Source organism: Pseudophryne corroboree, chromosome 6 (assembly GCF_028390025.1).
Source record: "Pseudophryne corroboree isolate aPseCor3 chromosome 6, aPseCor3.hap2, whole genome shotgun sequence".
Lineage (NCBI taxonomy): Eukaryota > Metazoa > Chordata > Amphibia > Anura > Myobatrachidae > Pseudophryne > Pseudophryne corroboree.
Genome location: NC_086449.1, coordinates 405,167,045 through 405,187,221, shown reverse-complemented (window position 1 = coordinate 405,187,221; position 20,177 = coordinate 405,167,045).

Below are 20,177 nucleotides of genomic sequence, written 5' to 3'. Positions count from 1 at the left end.
ACATGTGGACAAGTGGAGCAGGGCAGGGTCAGGACTATATGACTGTGACAGCCCACTGGGTAGATGTATGGACTCCCGCCGCAAGAACAGCAGCGGCGGCACCAGTAGCAGCATCTCGCAAACGCCAACTCTTTCCTAGGCAGGCTACGCTTTGTATCACCGCTTTCCAGAATACGCACACAGCTGAAAACCTCTTACGGCAACTGAGGAAGATCATCGCGGAATGGCTTACCCCAATTGGACTCTCCTGTGGATTTGTGGCATCGGACAACGCCAGCAATATTGTGTGTGCATTAAATATGGGCAAATTCCAGCACGTCCCATGTTTTGCACATACCTTGAATTTGGTGGTGCAGAATTTTTTAAAAAACGACAGGGGCGTGCAAGAGATGCTGTCGGTGGCCAGAAGAATTGCGGGACACTTTCGGCGTACAGGCACCACGTACAGAAGACTGGAGCACCACCAAAAACTACTGAACCTGCCCTGCCATCATCTGAAGCAAGAAGTGGTAACGAGGTGGAATTCAACCCTCTATATGCTTCAGAGGTTGGAGGAGCAGCAAAAGGCCATTTAAGCCTATACAATTGAGCACGATATAGGAGGTGGAATGCACCTGTCTCAAGTGCAGTGGAGAATGATTTCAACGTTGTGCAAGGTTCTGATGCCCTTTGAACTTGCCACACGTGAAGTCAGTTCAGACACTGCCAGCCTGAGTCAGGTCATTCCCCTCATCAGGCTTTTGCAGCAGAAGCTGGAGACATTGAAGGAGGAGCTAACACGGAGCGATTCCGCTAGGCATGTGGGACTTGTGGATGGAGCCCTTAATTCGCTTAACAAGGATTCACGGGTGGTCAATCTGTTGAAATCAGAGCACTACATTTTGGCCACCGTGCTCGATCCTAGATTTAAAGCCTACCTTGGATCTCTCTTTCCGGCAGACACAAGTCTGCTGGGGTTGAAAGACCTGCTGGTGAGAAAATTGTCAAGTCAAGCGGAACGCGACCTGTCAACATCTCCTCCTTCACATTCTCCCGCAACTGGGGGTGCGAGGAAAAGGCTCAGAATTCCGAGCCCACCCGCTGGCGGTGATGCAGGGCAGTCTGGAGCGACTGCTGATGCTGACATCTGGTCCGGACTGAAGGACCTGACAACGATTACGGACATGTCGTCTACTGTCACTGCATATGATTCTCTCAACATTGAAAGAATGGTGGAGGATTATATGAGTGACCGCATCCAAGTAGGCACGTCACACAGTCCGTACTTATACTGGCAGGAAAAAGAGGCAATTTGGAGGCCCTTGCACAAACTGGCTTTATTCTACCTAAGTTGCCCTCCCACAAGTGTGTACTCCGAAAGAGTGTTTAGTGCCGCCGCTCACCTTGTCAGCAATCGGCGTACGAGGTTACATCCAGAAAATGTGGAGAAGATGATGTTCATTAAAATGAATTATAATCAATTCCTCCGCGGAGACATTGACCAGCAGCAATTGCCTCCACAAAGTACACAGGGAGCTGAGATGGTGGATTCCAGTGGGGACGAATTGATAATCTGTGAGGAGGGGGATGTACACGGTGATATATCGGAGGATGATGATGAGGTGGACATCTTGCCTCTGTAGAGCCAGTTTGTGCAAGGAGAGATTAATTGCTTCTTTTTTGGGGGGGGTCCAAACCAACCCGTCATATCAGTCACAGTCGTGTGGCAGACCCTGTCACTGAAATGATGGGTTGGTTAAAGTGTGCATGTCCTGTTTATACAACATAAGGGTGGGTGGGAGGGCCCAAGGACAATTCCATCTTGCACCTCTTTTTTCTTTTATTTTTCTTTGCGTCATGTGCTGTTTGGGGAGGGTTTTTTGGAAGGGCCATCCTGCGTGACACTGCAGTGCCACTCCTAGATGGGCCCGGTGTTTGTGTCGGCCACTAGGGTCGCTTATCTTACTCACACAGTCAGCTACCTCATTGCGCCTCTTTTTTTCTTTGCGTCATCTGCTGTTTGGGGAGGGTTTTTTGGAAGGGACATCCTGCGTGACACTGCAGTGCCACTCCTAGATGGGCCCGGTGTTTGTGTCGGCCACTAGGGTCGCTTATCTTACTCACACAGTCAGCTACCTCATTGCGCCTCTTTTTTTCTTTGCGTCATGTGCTGTTTGGGGAGGGTTTTTTGGAAGGGCCATCCTGCGTGACACTGCAGTGCCACTCCTAGATGGGCCCGGTGTTTGTGTCGGCCACTAGGGTCGCTTATCTTACTCACACAGTCAGCTACCTCATTGCGCCTCTTTTTTTCTTTGCGTCATGTGCTGTTTGGGGAGGGTTTTTTGGAAGGGCCATCCTGCGTGACACTGCAGTGCCACTCCTAGATGGGCCCGGTGTTTGTGTCGGCCACTAGGGTCGCTTATCTTACTCACACAGTCAGCTACCTCATTGCGCCTCTTTTTTTCTTTGCGTCATGTGCTGTTTGGGGAGGGTTTTTTGGAAGGGCCATCCTGCGTGACACTGCAGTGCCACTCCTAGATGGGCCCGGTGTTTGTGTCGGCCACTAGGGTCGCTTATCTTACTCACACAGTCAGCTACCTCATTGCGCCTCTTTTTTTCTTTGCGTCATGTGCTGTTTGGGGAGGGTTTTTTGGAAGGGACATCCTGCGTGACACTGCAGTGCCACTCCTAGATGGGCCCGGTGTTTGTGTCGGCCACTAGGGTCGCTTATCTTACTCACACAGTCAGCTACCTCATTGTGCCTCTTTTTTTCTTTGCGTCATGTGCTGTTTGGGGAGGGTTTTTTGGAAGGGACATCCTGCGTGACACTGCAGTGCCACTCCTAGATGGGCCCGGTGTTTGTGTCGGCCACTAGGGTCGCTTATCTTACTCACACAGTCAGCTACCTCATTGCGCCTCTTTTTTTCTTTGCGTCATGTGCTGTTTGGGGAGGGTTTTTTGGAAGGGCCATCCTGCGTGACACTGCAGTGCCACTCCTAGATGGGCCCGGTGTTTGTGTAGGCCACTAGGGTCGCTTATCTTACTCACACAGTCAGCTACCTCATTGCGCCTCTTTTTTTCTTTGCGTCATGTGCTGTTTGGGGAGGGTTTTTTGGAAGGGCCATCCTGCGTGACACTGCAGTGCCACTCCTAGATGGGCCCGGTGTTTGTGTCGGCCACTAGGGTCGCTTATCTTACTCACACAGTCAGCTACCTCATTGCGCCTCTTTTTTTCTTTGCGTCATGTGCTGTTTGGGGAGGGTTTTTTGGAAGGGCCATCCTGCGTGACACTGCAGTGCCACTCCTAGATGGGCCCGGTGTTTGTGTCGGCCACTAGGGTCGCTTATCTTACTCACACAGCGACCTCGGTGCAAATTTTAGGACTAAAAATAATATTGTGAGGTGTGAGGTATTCAGAATAGACTGAAAATGAGTGTAAATTATGGTTTTTGAGGTTAATAATACTTTGGGATCAAAATGACCCCCAAATTCTATGATTTAAGCTGTTTTTTAGGGTTTTTTGAAAAAAACACCCGAATCCAAAACACACCCGAATCCGACAAAAAAAATTCGGTGAGGTTTTGCCAAAACGCGGTCGAACCCAAAACACGGCCGCAGAACCGAACCCAAAACCAAAACACAAAACCCGAAAAATTTCCGGCACTCATCTCTAATTAGAACATGAAACTGTAACTGAATGCAACTATTTTCAGTATAGTTACATTTCAATATAACAACCCAGTCATTGATACAGCTGACTTGACACAGAATATGACTCATAAAGGTGTGTTCTCTAATGCAGCTACAATGTATCAGTAAGAAGCTGCTGGGAGGGCTGTCTTGATACGGAATATAACATGTGAGAAACTGTTTTCTAAATACAGCCATAGTGTACTGATAGGAATTCAGGGGAACAAATTACATGAGATACCTATACTAACAGTACACACCCATCCCTGTGTATTATAAGTTCCATTTGAATAAACATTTTTTCATTTTAATTTTGGAATGAAGTGCAAGGGATATTTATATTGAGAGTATACACTCACTCCTGTACACTATAGCTTCAACTGAATGATATTTTATTTATTATCATAATTGAAATAAACGGAATCAATGCTTACTACCCTTGGAATTGGAGGAACCCTGATTACACTTTAACAATTCAAAAAATAATCATCCCAGTGTGTTCAATGTCCATATTGAAATAATCTATGGGTGAATGACAAAGACCTAATGATTATATATATGATGACACACATGACAGGTCTGTATGATTAGACATGGTGTCTATGATGTAATTTTATACATACTTCCATACCACTGTTGATCAATAGTGGGACTCACAGATACATTAAAAGAACCTGTATACTAGACGTGATGCATGTTTACCTTTTTGTGTGAATATATCATTGTCAGCAGGTCATACATAAAAGAGTCCATATACAAGACGTAAAGCAGGATTATAATGTGGGCTGCATATTAATAAAGATACATAGACAGTATCCACTATCTGCTATGTCTAAAACGACACTGTATAACTTGAACCTCTGTTTGAATCACAGATATGGTATGGAAAAGTGAATAACACCATAGTTAGCAGACTTGGCTTTGTGTGGGATATAATAATAATATTCCTTGTCCTTTTTCCAATCAATCCACCTATGTGATAAATATAAGCTGACATTGTGCCCACTTGGGATATTTAATAGGATTGTATAGATGATCATAGACCTCCTGTATAGAATTTGTTAAAGATTTAGAAACTACACACACAGTTTAGGAATACAGAAATAACAACACAGTAAGCCTGAAATCCAATTTTATTATCACTTTTTATACATTTTTTCACATATGTATATTTATATTTCACCAAACAGGATAATTTTAACTAATATAATAACGGTTAAGTCTTATTAAAATTAATAATACAATAATACAATAATCTCCTTTCTAAGTGCGCCAACAAAAAGACAATTCTGTTCTTTCGTTTTTTTGTCTACTGCCAGGCTCCAACAGCTATCCTGTATAGCTACTCTGCTACAGTGCAATCCCGTTATCCTGCTACATTGCATAGTACAGTGCTGTCCTGTGATCCTGCTACAGTGCAATCCTGTTGTCCTGGTATGTTGCATACTCTACCACAGTGCTATCCTGTGATCCTGCTACAGTGCAATCCCGTTATCCTGCTACATTGCATGCTCTACTACAGTGCTATCCTGTGATCCTGCTACAGTGCAATCCTGTGATCCTGCTACGTTGCATACTCTACCACAGTGCTATCCTGTGATCCTGCTACAGTACAATCCTGATATCCTGCTACATTGCATACTCTACTACAGTGCTATTCTGTGAACCTTCTACAGTGCAATCCTGCAACCCTGCATTCTCTGCTCAAGTGCATCCTGCTATACGGTGCTAACCTTCTACAGTGTGTCGAAGTAAAAAATATTACATAAAAAGAACATACAAACTACACACATATGTCGCTATACTTGCAAATACGCGCAGCGAGCACAGCAATATATGGTAACACACGCATTTACACGGACATGCCACAGAGATGGATTCTAAACTTATTTCATGCAGTACATAATTATGATAGTGTCAAGCGCCGGACATCATGGTGATTTGGAATTATGTAATGAAGTGGTGTCATGTATGTGTATTATTTGAACGAAACAAGATAGACCGGTCATGTTTACTATTAAAGCAACCAGATTAATGTGTAGATTCATTTGACACTTGTTATAAAGTTGTAGGACATTGCAACAAATAATTATGATTAAATGTATGTAAGCTAAAATCACTTTTATTAGAACAATAGATATTCCAAACAGGTAGTGGACAGGAAGCTCAGGCCAGCCCCTTTGGACGTCCCCAAGGCTGAACCTGTTCAGCATATACAAATAGACTAGTGACTCATCATGAATGAGTGAGTCCCCTCCCCCAGAAACTAGATAACACATTGCTGACCACACAGGAGGTCAATTGCTTTTTGGTACCAGAGGATGAAGGAGTTGCTGGCAGACCAGTTCCTGCATTTATTTACAGAGAGAGTGATATGGAAAGACAAATTTATATAACCTACTGATAATGGTATTGTATGCTGGCCTGTAACTGTGACTGTAACTATGTTTTAACTGCTTACTGTGTGAGTTGTAACCATGTGACTATAGGTATACTGTACTTTGTAATATATTGAATCCATATCCTTTTAATAACAAATATATACATCAATGAGCTTTGGAACTCAGATAATGTGTGGGTGTATTGTTTTCTCTTATGGGATGCAGTGTTTTGCGATGTACAGCACACTTTTATCGTATATGGTAATAAGATGCGCCTGGCGTCTGCAATATATATTAGAGTGGGCATTTTAAATATTTGTGAGAAAGCAATTTGGCATTCACAGATGGGGGCTCTTACGGGATATCAGGGTCTTAATGATGCACTGTACATTACAAACGCGGCTGTAATCGACCGGCTCCGATGGACGCATCGCGTCGCTGATGAAAATAACATCCACGTGTATTGTTGTGATATCAGTAAGCCAATGATATGAAATTTCAAGGGACAATGCGTTTCTCATAATATTTAAGATGCTAAAATGTATTTTTATTGTTGCAAAACAAAGTTCAAATAAGTCATATTGTGTTTGATTCAGATTGGATTGTTTATCTGTTAAGTAGGTAAAAGTACATTTAAAGGTTGATGCATAGCCTTGATATAGTTTTTTTTTTTAACTCAGGCCCAAAATAACTTTAGGTGCTTGTATAATGTGTGATTTCTTTGTGACAAAGGAAGCCGCATGGTCTGTCCTCCATTTTGGACTAACCACATGGCCTGTCCACCATTTTGTGTAAACCACATGGATGTGGAAGGGAGAGGAGCAGTGGCCATTTTAGGAAGGTCATTTTCTAAGTAGCTGATTTTCAGTCTGCTCAGAATAATCAGTTTCCTTGGTCACATCAAGCACAATTGATGAGTTACCAATGCATTTATTTAACCCATGCCATAGTCAATTACAAATAGTTTCAATTGGGCCTAGTGAGAGTAAATGGTGAGATAGATGCTTGGCTTGGTTTGAGAAATTGCACACAAAAAAAGAAAAGAAAAAATACTTTTTTTTCTTCTTCTTTCCCAGGATTTAGTTAACTCTCTGTTTGCTATATGATGGCCATTGAGGTGCAAATTAACCTGTGTAACTGCTTTTTCTTAGCAGTGAAAACCACTTTTACAGGCAGGCAAAAGCACATAGCTTTGATATGCAAATTAGAAGCACTGAATGGGTAAATGAGTCTCATAGGAGACCAGTGAATGGTACATATATATATTATTATTATAATTATGTGTATATTTATATCAGTGTATGTTCTGCAAGATAGTTATCCAATCTGACTCATATCATTGAAATTATTGATTATTGCTAGAGTCATTATAGATCTGTGTGCAATAGGATACATTTGTTGCTATATAGGTAAATTTGAAATAACAGTATTTTAAGGAAGTAAGCGTAAAGACACAAACGCAGGTCTGCATAAAAGTTTATACAGAACAAGTTGTGTCTAGTGGGCAATAGTAATTAGTATTGTTCACATTTATACTTAGAGCTGTGTGATTTGTTTTATTGCGGATGCAGGGTTTTGTACACGTGTCTCGGACAAAGTAAAGGACTGCGCACGCAGCGTAAGAGACACGCACGGTCGTGTGCGTATGCAAAGTGCGTAAGAATGCGGGCGCTAAGTACAAATTACACAATAGTGTCGTTTAGTTCAAAGGTGGGATAGTAGACATTTAATACAATAGCACATAACTATCAGATTTCAAAAGCAGGTTACTCTAAATTTAGTTTAAAAACTGTATTGCCTCTGGGGTACAGCTGCCTATCTGAATGAATTAAAATTTTCTGTACAGAAAAACCAAAGTGTATTTGAGTGAGCGAACGTAGGAGAGAGTGGATTTGAACCCCGGAAATCGGGTCCTGTGGTACACCAAGTAAGTGGAGGCTTAGTGGCGAGGCGGTTGACTCACGTTAATATAGATTGAAATACGCAAATTGTGAGATTTGCAGAGGAGCGTAATAGGGAATTGTGCATTGTGTAGTATTGAAGTAAAAAGGTTTTTTGTTACGCTCCGAGCTGAGGGTCGCAGTTTGTACATCGACCCGTGGTTGTACGGCAGATAGGTAACAAGTACCTATACGCTGTGCGATTGGACCGCGCGTTTGTGGGTGTGATATATAGCTCAACTTGATACCCCTTTTACGAGCTTTTTGCCAAGAATCGCGGTATCATTAGCGCTGTATAGAGCATACGCAAGCGTGATTTGTGTATAAGTGTATAGGGAGTTTTCGCTGGTCTCTCTCAGGAAAATCTCCAGCGGCAGATATTTACCGGAAAAGGTAAGTCACTCCTAAACACTTCCAGTAAATAGAAACTAGATAGGGCCTCACTGGGTACGCGGTGTTTACTATTGGAGTGAGTCGTGGTACTCAGCGGAGAAGGAGCGAGTGAAAGCGCTAGATGTCTTTCACCGTCTATCTGCGGTGTGCATTGGGGATTGCGTTTATTGGCAAAAAGTCTGCGATGGGATCCAATTGCACAAGCAGTGGGCGTTTAGTAGCTAGGGTTCAGGCTGAAGAAGTGGGACCGAAAAGGTCAAAATTGCGACCGAGAGGGTCAGCAAGGTTTATTATGTGTGAAAAGTATGGTTCACACACGGAGGCTTTTTGCAATGAATGGTTGTGTATGACTGACAAAGATAGGGTACCATTCCCTAAGGTGGGCAGCTTTGAACCAGAGGTATTGCAGAACTTAAGGATAAGAATATGTCTGATAAAATCCAGAAAACAAAGGGCCAGACATACAAAGTGTTTAAACCTGTGGCAGCAAGAGGGGTTGGTGAGTTTGATCCTAAGGTATTGCAGGTGGTATGTCTAACCAAAGTCATATAAGACAAGAATGGAAATATAAGAACTGTTTGTACTTGTAGCAACAATAAACAAGTAGGAAAAAAAAAAAAGAATGCAAGTACACCGCCATATGTAGATTTGGAAGCAGTTATGGCCAGCATACAAACTATAGAAAATAATAAAAATATGACTGTAACCTATATATGTACTAATGAATGTTGAAGTTTTATTTAGGAGGAGGTGACCTGATTGTTTTCGCCCATTTCTCATGTACCCAGAGGAGTATCCAACTGGTGAAAGAAGAGCAGTAGCCTGTGGGGGAAGTGGCTGAGACCAGTGGAACAGGTAAGTATGGTATCATTTGTGTACATATATAGTAAAACCCAAAAATAGGGCGTGGCTTGGCTGCCATTGAAAGCACACAGTCTTTAAGAGAGCTCCTGCCGAACCTGCCTAACAGACCCCTTTCCAGTGGCTCTATCCCCTCATCCCGCATCCACATATACCCTCCTTGGTGCCTGGAAGCCTCCCCTGTCACGGGAATCGGGTTCGCGGAGCCGGGGGGGTCTCCTACCCCTCTGCAGGTTGCGGCCTGTTCCCTGTCTGGAAGCTGGGGACTCAATTTTCCCTCCTACCCTGCTGGAGCCGCCCTCTGTGGAGCCAGACACTTCTCCCACCCCGGATCCCCCCTCCGCAGCTTACCGCTACTTTAACTACGGGGAGACCGTCCTCTGCAGCGGCTCTGCTGCTGTCCTGCGTCGCCTCTCTCTGCCCGCACGGCCACACTCAACGGCGGCGGCTCCGGCCTCCGGGTACATCACGTGACGCCGCTGCGGTGCCCGGCGGCTGAGCCCGGCGCACGGCTCTGGGACCTTCCCTGGCCCCTAAAGGCAGCCCTCCTACTCCTGGGGTACGCAGAGGTGCGGGGGATACTGCCTGCAGCAGTCTCCCTCGCTTGAATACATTCCGGGCGGCCATCTTTCCCCTAGGCTTGGAGGACGCTGCAGCAGCCTGGAGCCGAGCTGATGACCGGGTGGGACCCCTCCATTGCCCCTACTGCTGCTGTCATCCATTATATTTCTCTGCTTCACCGTTTATGGGGGGCTATTGGAGGGCTATTTATTATCATTAAGGCGGATGCTGATCCTGTGCAATTACTATTTACTGCTGGTTCTTCTCCCATTGCACAGTGGATTTGCCCTATGAAGTGTATGTACTGGGTTGGAGCTCCCCCTAGTGGCTCTTCCAGAAACAAAAACTTATATCTGTAATTCTACTACATTTACCCCTGCCTGACAGATTTTGCAAATTGTCTCGGGACGTCTATTGTGAGTCGGTGGCACGCATGTCCTGCACCCGCCCTCTCCTTCCTGGGGATGCGGAATATGATGCCCAATGTGTGCTTAATGCCCTATCAGCTGAAATTTGATTAATGGCGTGCTAGTGCCATTCCACTGGGAGTCACCATGCTGTAGGCACTTCACAGCGTACTGAGCAGTACCATTGCATTTAGTCTCTCTATCACATGATCATGCTCAAATATCTGTCTTCCCCTCAGCATGGTCAGATCCGGGAAGAAGAAAGGTAATACTACGCAACCAAGGGAGACCGTGACCCAGCCGGGAATGAGATCATTCCTACAACCTACTCCCGCTACGCCTTCCAGAGACCTCTCCCCCTTAAGCCCCTCTTCCTGTCATCCCACCTCTCCTGCCTCCCCTTTAGTGATGGAACAACCTACCCCAAGCGCTCACGGCGATGCCGCTCTCTAGGATATCTTGAAGTTCATGAAAACGCTTCCAACTAAGCAGGATCTCCAGGATACCATGCGTAGAGAGTTGGCATCTATTAAACATGATATCTCGCAACTTTCTGATAGGGTGACCGCCCTGGAGGACCATCGTGACTCTGCGGATGTCTTTATGGGGTCCCTTACAGATGTTATCAAGGCTCAATCAGATGAAATCCGGTCGCTGAGGTCCCGTGTGTTGGATTTGGACAATAGAAGTAGGAGAAACAATGTCCGGGTGAGAGGAATCCCCGAGGACGTCCCCCAGACAGGCTTAGTAGATGCTCTGACGAAAATATTCAACGCAGTTCTGGGTAAAGACCCGGATAACACCATAGCCTTTGACAGAGCTCACCGTGCCCTGAAACCGAGAGGACTCCCCGCCGACCGGCCTCGGGACGTCACATGTCGACTGCATTACTAATCTCAGAAAGAGGAAATTATGAATAAAGTGCGCCGCCTTGATGGCCTAGACTTTAATGGCGACCCAATTTCCATCTTCCAGGATCTCTCCTGGCATACGCTTCAACAAAGGAAGACCCTCCGACCCCTCACGGAGGATCTCCGCAAACGACAACTGAAATACCGATAGGGTTTTCCTTTCAACCTCCAGGTCTCCTCCTCTGGAAAGATCCACACCTTGCATACTCCCTCCGACCTTCCCACTTTCTGCTCCGGTCTCGGTCTCCCATCCATAAAGATTCCTGATTGGGACTTCATCTTTCCTGATCTGCATCCGCCACAACCTGCTGGGAGTGGAGCGTCATGGCAGGTTGCACGTAGTTCTCAGAAGAAAACCTCGAAAATCCTCTCCGTTTGCCAGGACTCTTCCGCTACCTGAAGACATCTTTCTTTATTGCTCTGCAAACTGGACTTTCTCTTCTTATGCAGGAGGGTTGAGCGCTCCAGAGGTGGCATGCCGGGTGAGTTACATCCTATGCCGCCCCGCGCCACTGCTGCTTCGCCTCACGCTCTTCTCCCCGGTTTCACCTTCACATATGGAGATTAGTATAGAGACTATGCTTTTAGACAGTTAGTTGTTACTGCCGGTTAATGTATAATGTTTATAACAGATGTGGTGCATGTAGGGGTGACTCCCTTGCCCCGTCCCCCACACAGCCGCTGTGCCCTATGGGGATGCTGGTATATATACTTACCTGCTCTCCCATTGCGGGTGTTTCTTTGTTTATGATGTTCCTATTTTCTGTGACTTGCTTTCTTTTCTATCTTTCCTGTACTGTTTTTTTATTTTCTTTGGTGACCTGTCCGAGTGTTCTGCTATCCTGTGTTGTGATACGATTTGATGGCTGCCCCGGGTATACTTAAATTCACCTCAATTAACGCCAAAGGACTCAACATCCCCGAGAAACGGTCCCAATTATTTAGGACGCTGCGATCAGACGGAGTAGATGTGGCTCTGATTCAGGAGACACACTTTAAGATCTCTGCTCGCAGGCCCTCTTTAGTGAATCATAGATTCCCCCTTGCTTTCTACTCCAACAATCCTGAAAGTAAATCTAAAGGGGTCGCTATACTTTTCTCTAAAGCTCTCCAAGTAACCGATGTCTCCGTCCATAAATTAGTTCCAGGGAGATTGCTGGTGGTCCAATGCACTATATTTTCTCAGGCGTACACTCTCATAGCCCTCTATGCTCCAAACGAGGGCCAACTGTCCTTTTTTCGGTCCCAACTTCCCCGACTTGAAGCTCTCATGACGGGTATTGTAGTTTTGGGTGGCGACTTAAACTGGTCCATGGACCCCTCCATTGATACCTCCCCGCCAGCCCCTAAATTCTCTGAACAAAAACACAGACAAGTTAGGAAGGTCTTCCACGAATTTCAACTAGCTGACTCTTGACGGGTCACACATCCCGCTGACAGAGACTTCTCATTCTTCTCACACCCACATCAGGTTTACTCACGCCTAGACTATTTGTTTTTGAGCCATAAACACCTTCCCTTAATAATGGACGCCTCTATTGGCTCCATTACTTGGTCAGACCATGCCCCGGTATTCCTCTCTCTTTCAGCCCCCTCCCGAACCACTGGTCCTTGGACCTGGCGCCTTAATGAATCCCTTCTATATGATGAGTATTGAAAATCAGAACTAGATAAAGCGCTATCTGATTATTTTGCCATTAATGATACAGGGGATGTATCCAAAATTATGGTCTGGGAGGCCCACAAATGTGTTATACGGGGTAAATTGATTCAACTAGGCTCCTTTGTGAAGAAAAATAGACTGGCCTTAATCACCACACTACTGCATAAAATTCATTCCTTAGAGGCCCGCCACAAATCCTCCCTGTCTCCCTCCGACTTGGTGGAGTTGTCCGAAGCTCGGATGCACCTCCGGACAACCCTCAACAATAAAACCCAAGCCTCTTTGCGTAAATGTAATAGCAAATACTATAAGTGGGGAAATAAGCCGGGGCGCCTGCAGGCACAGGCACTTAGGTCCCAGAGACTGGCCTCTTTTATTCCCTCAATGAAAAATAGTGCGGGCTCCGTATGCTTTAAGACACCAGAGATAGCAGCGTGCTTTAAAAATTATTATAATACTTTATACAACCTAGGTGACCCTTCTCCGGCCCATGATCCCCTTTCTAATATGTTGAGATCCAGGAAATACTTAGCTAAAGTGGCGTTCCCTCAGTTGTCAATCTCCGATCGTGACTCTCTGGAAGCACCTTTCACCTTGGCTGAGGTGGAACACGTTATTTCCATCACACCCCTACGTAAAAGCCCAGGCCCGGACGGTTTTACCGCCACCTATTATAAGACATTTAAGGAGACTCTCGCCCCCAGATTATTACAGGCCTTTAACTCCGTATCCGCTGAAACCCACTTCTCACGTCAGTCCCTGGAGGCCCACATTACTGTGATCCCTAAACAGGGGAAGGACCCCTCAGTGTGCTCCAGTTACAGACCCATTTCTTTGCTCAATGTGGACCTTAAACTTTTTGCGAAATTGATGGCTTAGATTGAACGAGTTTCTCCCATCCCTCATCCACAGCGACCAGGTGGGCTTTGTCCCTGGCCGCGAGGCAAAAGACAATACGACTAAAATCCTCAACCTTATACATCTGGCCTCTAGCAGCAGGACATTTACTGTGTTGCGGTCTACTGACGCCGAAAAGGCCTTCGACAGAGTCAATTGGGACTTCATGAGGGCGGTGCTGGAGCACATTGGGCTGGGTCCACGGGCCCTCCATAGAATATTTTCACTTTATACGCAGCCATCGGCTGGAGTGCGGGTTAATGGGACCCTTTCTGACAACTTCTTTATAAGTAATGGAACGAGACAGGGCTGCCCCTTGTCCCCCTTGATTTTCGTTCTTTGTATTGAAGCTCTGGCCAGGGCTATTAGAGCGAATGACGGTATTAACGGGCTTCAAGTAGGTAACATAGAATATAAACTTGCTCTATTTGCAGATGACCTGCTGACGGCTGTCACACAACCTGCCCACTCACTTCCTCACCTAATGTGTGAATTAGACATTGTCAGTTCACTCTCAGGTTTTAAAGTCAACACATCTAAATCCTATGCCCTTCATATCTCAACCCCTCAAAAGACCTTAACTGTCTTGAAATCCACATTCCCATTTATATGGAGAGACTCCCACATTACATACCTGGGAGTCCAGCTTTCCAGCGACTTATCACGTCTGGTGTCCCTGAACTTCCACCCTATTCTCCAGGCCATTAGAAATGATTATTGCAGATGGCAACACCATAATCTTTCGTGGCTAGGCAGAATCAATGTTGTAAAGATGAACACACTACCCAAATTGCTCTATCTCCTCCAGACCTTACCAATTCGAATCCCGGACTCCTGGTTCCAGACTGTAAGATCCTTGATCCAACAATTTATTTGGCGCCATAAGAGGCCCAGAATTGGTAGATCTGTTCTGACTCGCCCGCCTAAAAAAGGTGGATTTCAACTCCCAGACATTAAAACCTATTACCATGCAATCCTCTTAAACAGGGTCTTGGATTGGACCAGGAGTCGGGAGGTCAAACAATGGGTGGTCTTGGAGGGCCTATGTGTTCAGCTGTACCCTGAAATCTTCCCTTGGCTCTCGACCTTACCCAAACTCCTGCACCCTCACCTGTTTCTCCTACGCTCACCTTTTGGAAAGGGATAAGACGACGTTCGTACATCTCCTCGGTCTTTGGCCCCCTTACCCCCTTTTTGAGCAACCCGACGTTCCCACCTGGCCTCTCTCTGGGGTATTACCAAAACTGGGCGCTGGAGGGACTTTTTAGGGTAGGTCAGCTAGTTCACCCGTCCGGGATTAAGCAATTCTCGGAGATTCGAGCGAAATGGGAGATCCCGCAGGCAGGCTTCTGGAAGTTCTTGCAGGTTCGACACTTTCTATACATGGCTAATATGTACCGTCGGGCGTCCCGGGAGCTGACCGCATTTGAAAAAATGTATGTTGCGCCCCTAAACCCCCTACATACAGTGTCCACCCTGTATAGGCTCCTATGTGCGTCTGACTCCTTGACCCCTCCTCTTTTCACCCGGAAATGGGAGAGAGATCTGAACATCTCTCTCTCGGACAGGGATTGGGACTCTATTTTTCTTAAAGCCCATAAGAGTTCCATATGCATACAGGTCAGAGAAACACAATATAAGATTCTGATGAGATGGTACAGGCACCCTACCCTCCTTCACGCCATTTCCCCATCTATCTCTCCTGCCTGCTGGAGATGCCATGGGGACCTAGGCTCTCTGTTGCATATCTGGTGGACCTGTCCCCTTATTAAAACTTTCTGGGGGGATGTAATTTCCATCTCCGGTGATATCCTACATGTCCCTGTTCCATCTGACCCGGCTTATTGGTTATTGAATCATTCCATGACCCCACTCTCTACCTATAAGTCCTCTCTACTACGACACCTTGGCAATGCTGCATGGGTAGTTCCCACTCTGTGGCGGTCCTCTAATCCTCCTACACAGTGTACTTGGTTCACTAGACTAGACTATTACATGAACATGGAAGATATATTACTGAGTGCTGGGGATAGGCGGTCTGAGTTTATTGCTACGTGGTTGCCTTGGATAGAATATAAGACCTCTGGGTCGTACAAGACTTATATTTCTTCTATGAAATGAGATGGGAGGTGGGAGCCTATATGCTGTATGTTATTTGGCATCTGCCCCGGGCCAACAGGTTTGAACCTTTAGGTTCATTCCACATATTCTTCCCTCCTCTTCTCTACATTCTCGGCTCGGCCACCTTTCCTCTCTATTATTTTCCTTTTCTCGTTCTGTATCTGTTCTTTAATGTTTCTTATTTTAAAAAAATGTTAGTGCAGACTTTGGATATATTGAACACACGGCTGCTATCTTGTTTATGTTTCTGTACGACACTTTATTATGCCGCTGATTGATGTTCATACGTGTTTATATGTTGGTACAAGTCTGTATTCTTTTCAATAAAAACAGATTATACAAAAAAAAAAAAAAATCAAGAAAGTAACGTGAGAAGTGGAGAAAAACCTGTCCGCACATTAGTATTTGCCAGTAGGAAAGCGGACAGAGACAAGGTAACCCCCGGATATTTCTTTCAGTTACCATATAAGAAGTACTCATTCCTAGTAATGCCCCTAGTAAAGATGAGCTCGGAAATGTTTGTTGGGCCATGTACAGACCCTTAATACGGGACGAGAAGGATTGAATGAAATACTTTGCATGACCTAGAAGCTTGTTAAACTTTTTTTTTGTTTTTGTCTCTTGCAGTAATAGAAAACGCTCCATCTGGATAAGATCACTGGTAAACACTAATTCGGCAAATGGGAGATGGCTGTCTCTGTGCAAATGGACAGGTTCAATAAGGCATTGAGTGTCAGGGTGCAGACTTCTTTGCAAAATTGGAAAGGGGTCACAGTAGCAAATCTTAGATAGTGTGCTATTGAACATCACAAGAATAGTGCTAGTCGCAGAGAACAACAGGTGGAGAGGTTGAGGACGGTAAGTATACTGGCACATACAGGAAAGACCCATCAGTCCAAACCCCAGATCCCAAATGGTCAATAATATGTTACACTTGTAGGAAGGAAGGGCATTTTGCCAGAGATTGTAGTAGTAGGACACATAGTCAATATAGATCCCCTAGACAGAAAACACAAGCCACATTATTAAACACATAGACAGGACCAAGGGACATATAGTAAGGAATCATAAGCCATATAGAAAACACAGATTCGGCTAATGGGAAGAACAAAATAAATGCAACATTACCCTTTGACAAAACTTGCTGGGGTTAAGATGGGGCCTCTAAACTTTTGCTTCTTTTTCCTAGCAGAAATGGCCCGATTAACTTAATTTAGTTAGATATGATATACATATACTGTGCTCCCACGAAGACTAATGTCGCATTCTACTGTTCTAGATGCATGTCCATCACAGGTAGAGGAAATTATCTCACAGATACCGGGTTCCCTATGAACTTAGGATGGACAGGACACTGGATTGATGGCTGGGATAGTCCCAATAGCGATATGATAAACGCAGAATTTTTTTTTAAGGGGAGAAGACCAAGTAGAGAATTACTTCCCCGTAGTGCCCAATCCAGTTGACAAATTTTTATAAAATCTTCACCTCTACAAACTCATCTGTCACCAACCTCTATTCTGTTTCTCTACAGTTTCCTCTTCATCTTTTGCGTTCACACAGGGTGGTACAATACATGGACCCAAGTACAGTTCAAACTCCACATGCCTAGGTCCTTCAGAGTTCTGCCCGAACCCAGTATATCTCAACAGCACGATGACACCAGTATTACTGCAGTGTGCCTTGTCATGCACAAAGGGTGGAGAATGGGAAGACTGGTGAAAGGAAATTTTGTATAGACACTGATATGCCTGTTGGTGAATGGCAAACCTGACATTTTCTATTTCATTTTCTTCTTCTTTCTCTCCTCTAGAGAGGTTTCTTTTTTCTTTTGAGTTATGCTAATGGTACTCTACATTGCAAACACACGATAGTTAAATTAAGATACAAAAAAATTGTGTTCCCTACAGGAAAAGGCAGTCTGGAGGACAAAGGGGTATGGCCAGGAATCCTCAGGACTGTGGGCAGGTGGACACGGTAAGCCAGTAGCCCCCAGAGCATACCTTCCAAGTCTAGCTGAGGTGGCACACGGTCTGACTCATCTAGGCAAAGAGGGTAGGTGCAGGCTGATGAGAGCGTAATGGTGTGCACCGGGATTCTATTCTCATGCAGGTAAGAGAGCAATGACCTGTCTTGCTTGCTTGAGGAAGAATATTGGTAAAGCAATACCAACAGAGCCACCCCATATCCCTCCTGCAGACGGATCTTTTCAGGAAATACAAATCGACTTCGTACAGTTAACATCCTTTAGGAATTATTGTTATGTATTGGTGTGCACTGATGTTTTCTCAAACTGGGTAGAGGCATTTCCTGCCACCACGGATGCTGCTGTGTTTACCGCGTAGAAAAATTGCGCAGAAATTTGTGTAGATAATGGTACCCCTAGAAGTAGGAGCAAAGCTTGAAATTGTACTATTGTGATCATAGATATTGCCACTAGTATTATGTAGCTTCGGAACCACTCCCAGATCTTCACTCAACGAATCACCCTCTTCGAAATTTGTTTTTGTTTTGGTATTTGTGTCTTTTTTGGGTTGTTTTTGGAAGACAACCTCATGTCATGATTGATCCGCACAATGATCAGAAATACACCAATGAGGTGACAGTACAGTACCTTATTGAGATGAGCCAGCATTTGAGAACTTGACAAAAGAACTTGAAACTGTTGATTGCTGGTATGCCAAATGCTAACTGTCTTGATTGTGAACCAAGAGACTGTGTGATTGTTCTTACGCTCAGGTTGCCTAATAGACAGGTGGGAAGGACCATACCAAGTTTTGTTGACAGCACTAAAGGTCGCCGAGAGACTTGGGTCCACTCGTCCCGCTGCAAGAAGGTCGCTGACCCGGAGAGAACTCGTGACAAAGTAGTTTATTGCTCACATTCATCGAGTTTGTGTAGTTTGGTAACTGTGTGTTCGAAGTGAACTGTGTGTTCCAAGTGAACTGTGTGTTCAAAGAGCAAGGCAAAGAGAACCTCGTATCACTAGTGACGCTGTTCCGTGAAGACTGAGAGGCGGCACTGTTGAACACTACCTGAGCGTACTAAAGGACTGCAAAAAGACCAGTCATTGTAATTGATTTGTTATGAACAAGAGTTGTTTTGTTCTATTTCTCTTTTCTCACTGACAAACATTTTCTTTCAGGATATTCTATTTTTGCGAGGTTTTTTTTTATGAGTCGTCGAGTGTGGGACTGGGACTGGAACTGGTTCTGGAGGAAGGAGTGATTTCCTTATAGGATCCCAGGATTAGCCAATCAGTTTGTTAAAATCAGAGAAAAATCAAAGTTCTAGTAGTTATGGAGTTCAGAGGTAATCAGTAACAATCAGACAATGGCTATTCACACATTGCAGATAAAGAGCTCATTAATATATGTGGAAGAAAGGTTTATGAGTGGCTCTCCCCGAACTCCGAAGGTTTATGTTATTTAGGAAGGACACTACTTCTAACCCTTGCTCAATGATTAAACAGACCTAGCATACGTTCCAGAAATGGAAACAATGTTCATAAAATGATAGGAATATGTAGATCATGAAATTTTATATGTCACGGTCACGATTTGTTTGTGTCTTCTTCATCTACCCAGCAGAACCTCAATCGAATCCAATCATCAGTGTACAAAGACGTAGGTACATGTATGTGTGAAATGTTCGTCGCAAATCAGACATTATAGGCCAAAGCACTGTCCCAGCATACTCTATAGGTTGAATGTTGTCCCACACCCAACCAGTGGTCCCGTGACCGCCGAGTGCATATAGAGGATATCTCGTCCTCCTCCCTGTCTTCCCCAAATATAGTCAAGTGTCTGATTTGCGAAATGCATACATACTTGTGTCTAGGTCACCGATTATTGTATGAAATATTTTTTCTTATGTTAATAATTGATGGCAGTTATTGTTTGCTGCCAAAGGGTGGACTGTCGAAGTCAAAAATATTACATAAAAAGAACATACAAACTACACACATATAAGTCACTATACTTGCAAATACGCGCAGCGAGCACAGCAATATATGGTAACACACATTTAAACGGACATGCCACAGAGATGGATTCAACACTTATTTCATGCAGTACATAATTATGATAGTGTCAAGCGCCGGACATCATGGTGATTTGGAATTATGTAATGAAGTGGTGTCATGTATGTGTATTATTTGAACGAAACAAGATAGACCGGTCATATTTACTATTAAAGCAACCAGATTAATGTGTAGATTCATTTGATACTTGTTATAAAGTTGTAGGACATTGCAACAAATAATTATGATTAAATGTATGTAAGCTAAAATCACTTTTATTAGAACAATAGATATTCCAAACAGGTAGTGGACAGGAAGCTCATGCCAGCCCCTTTGGACGTCCCCAAGGCTG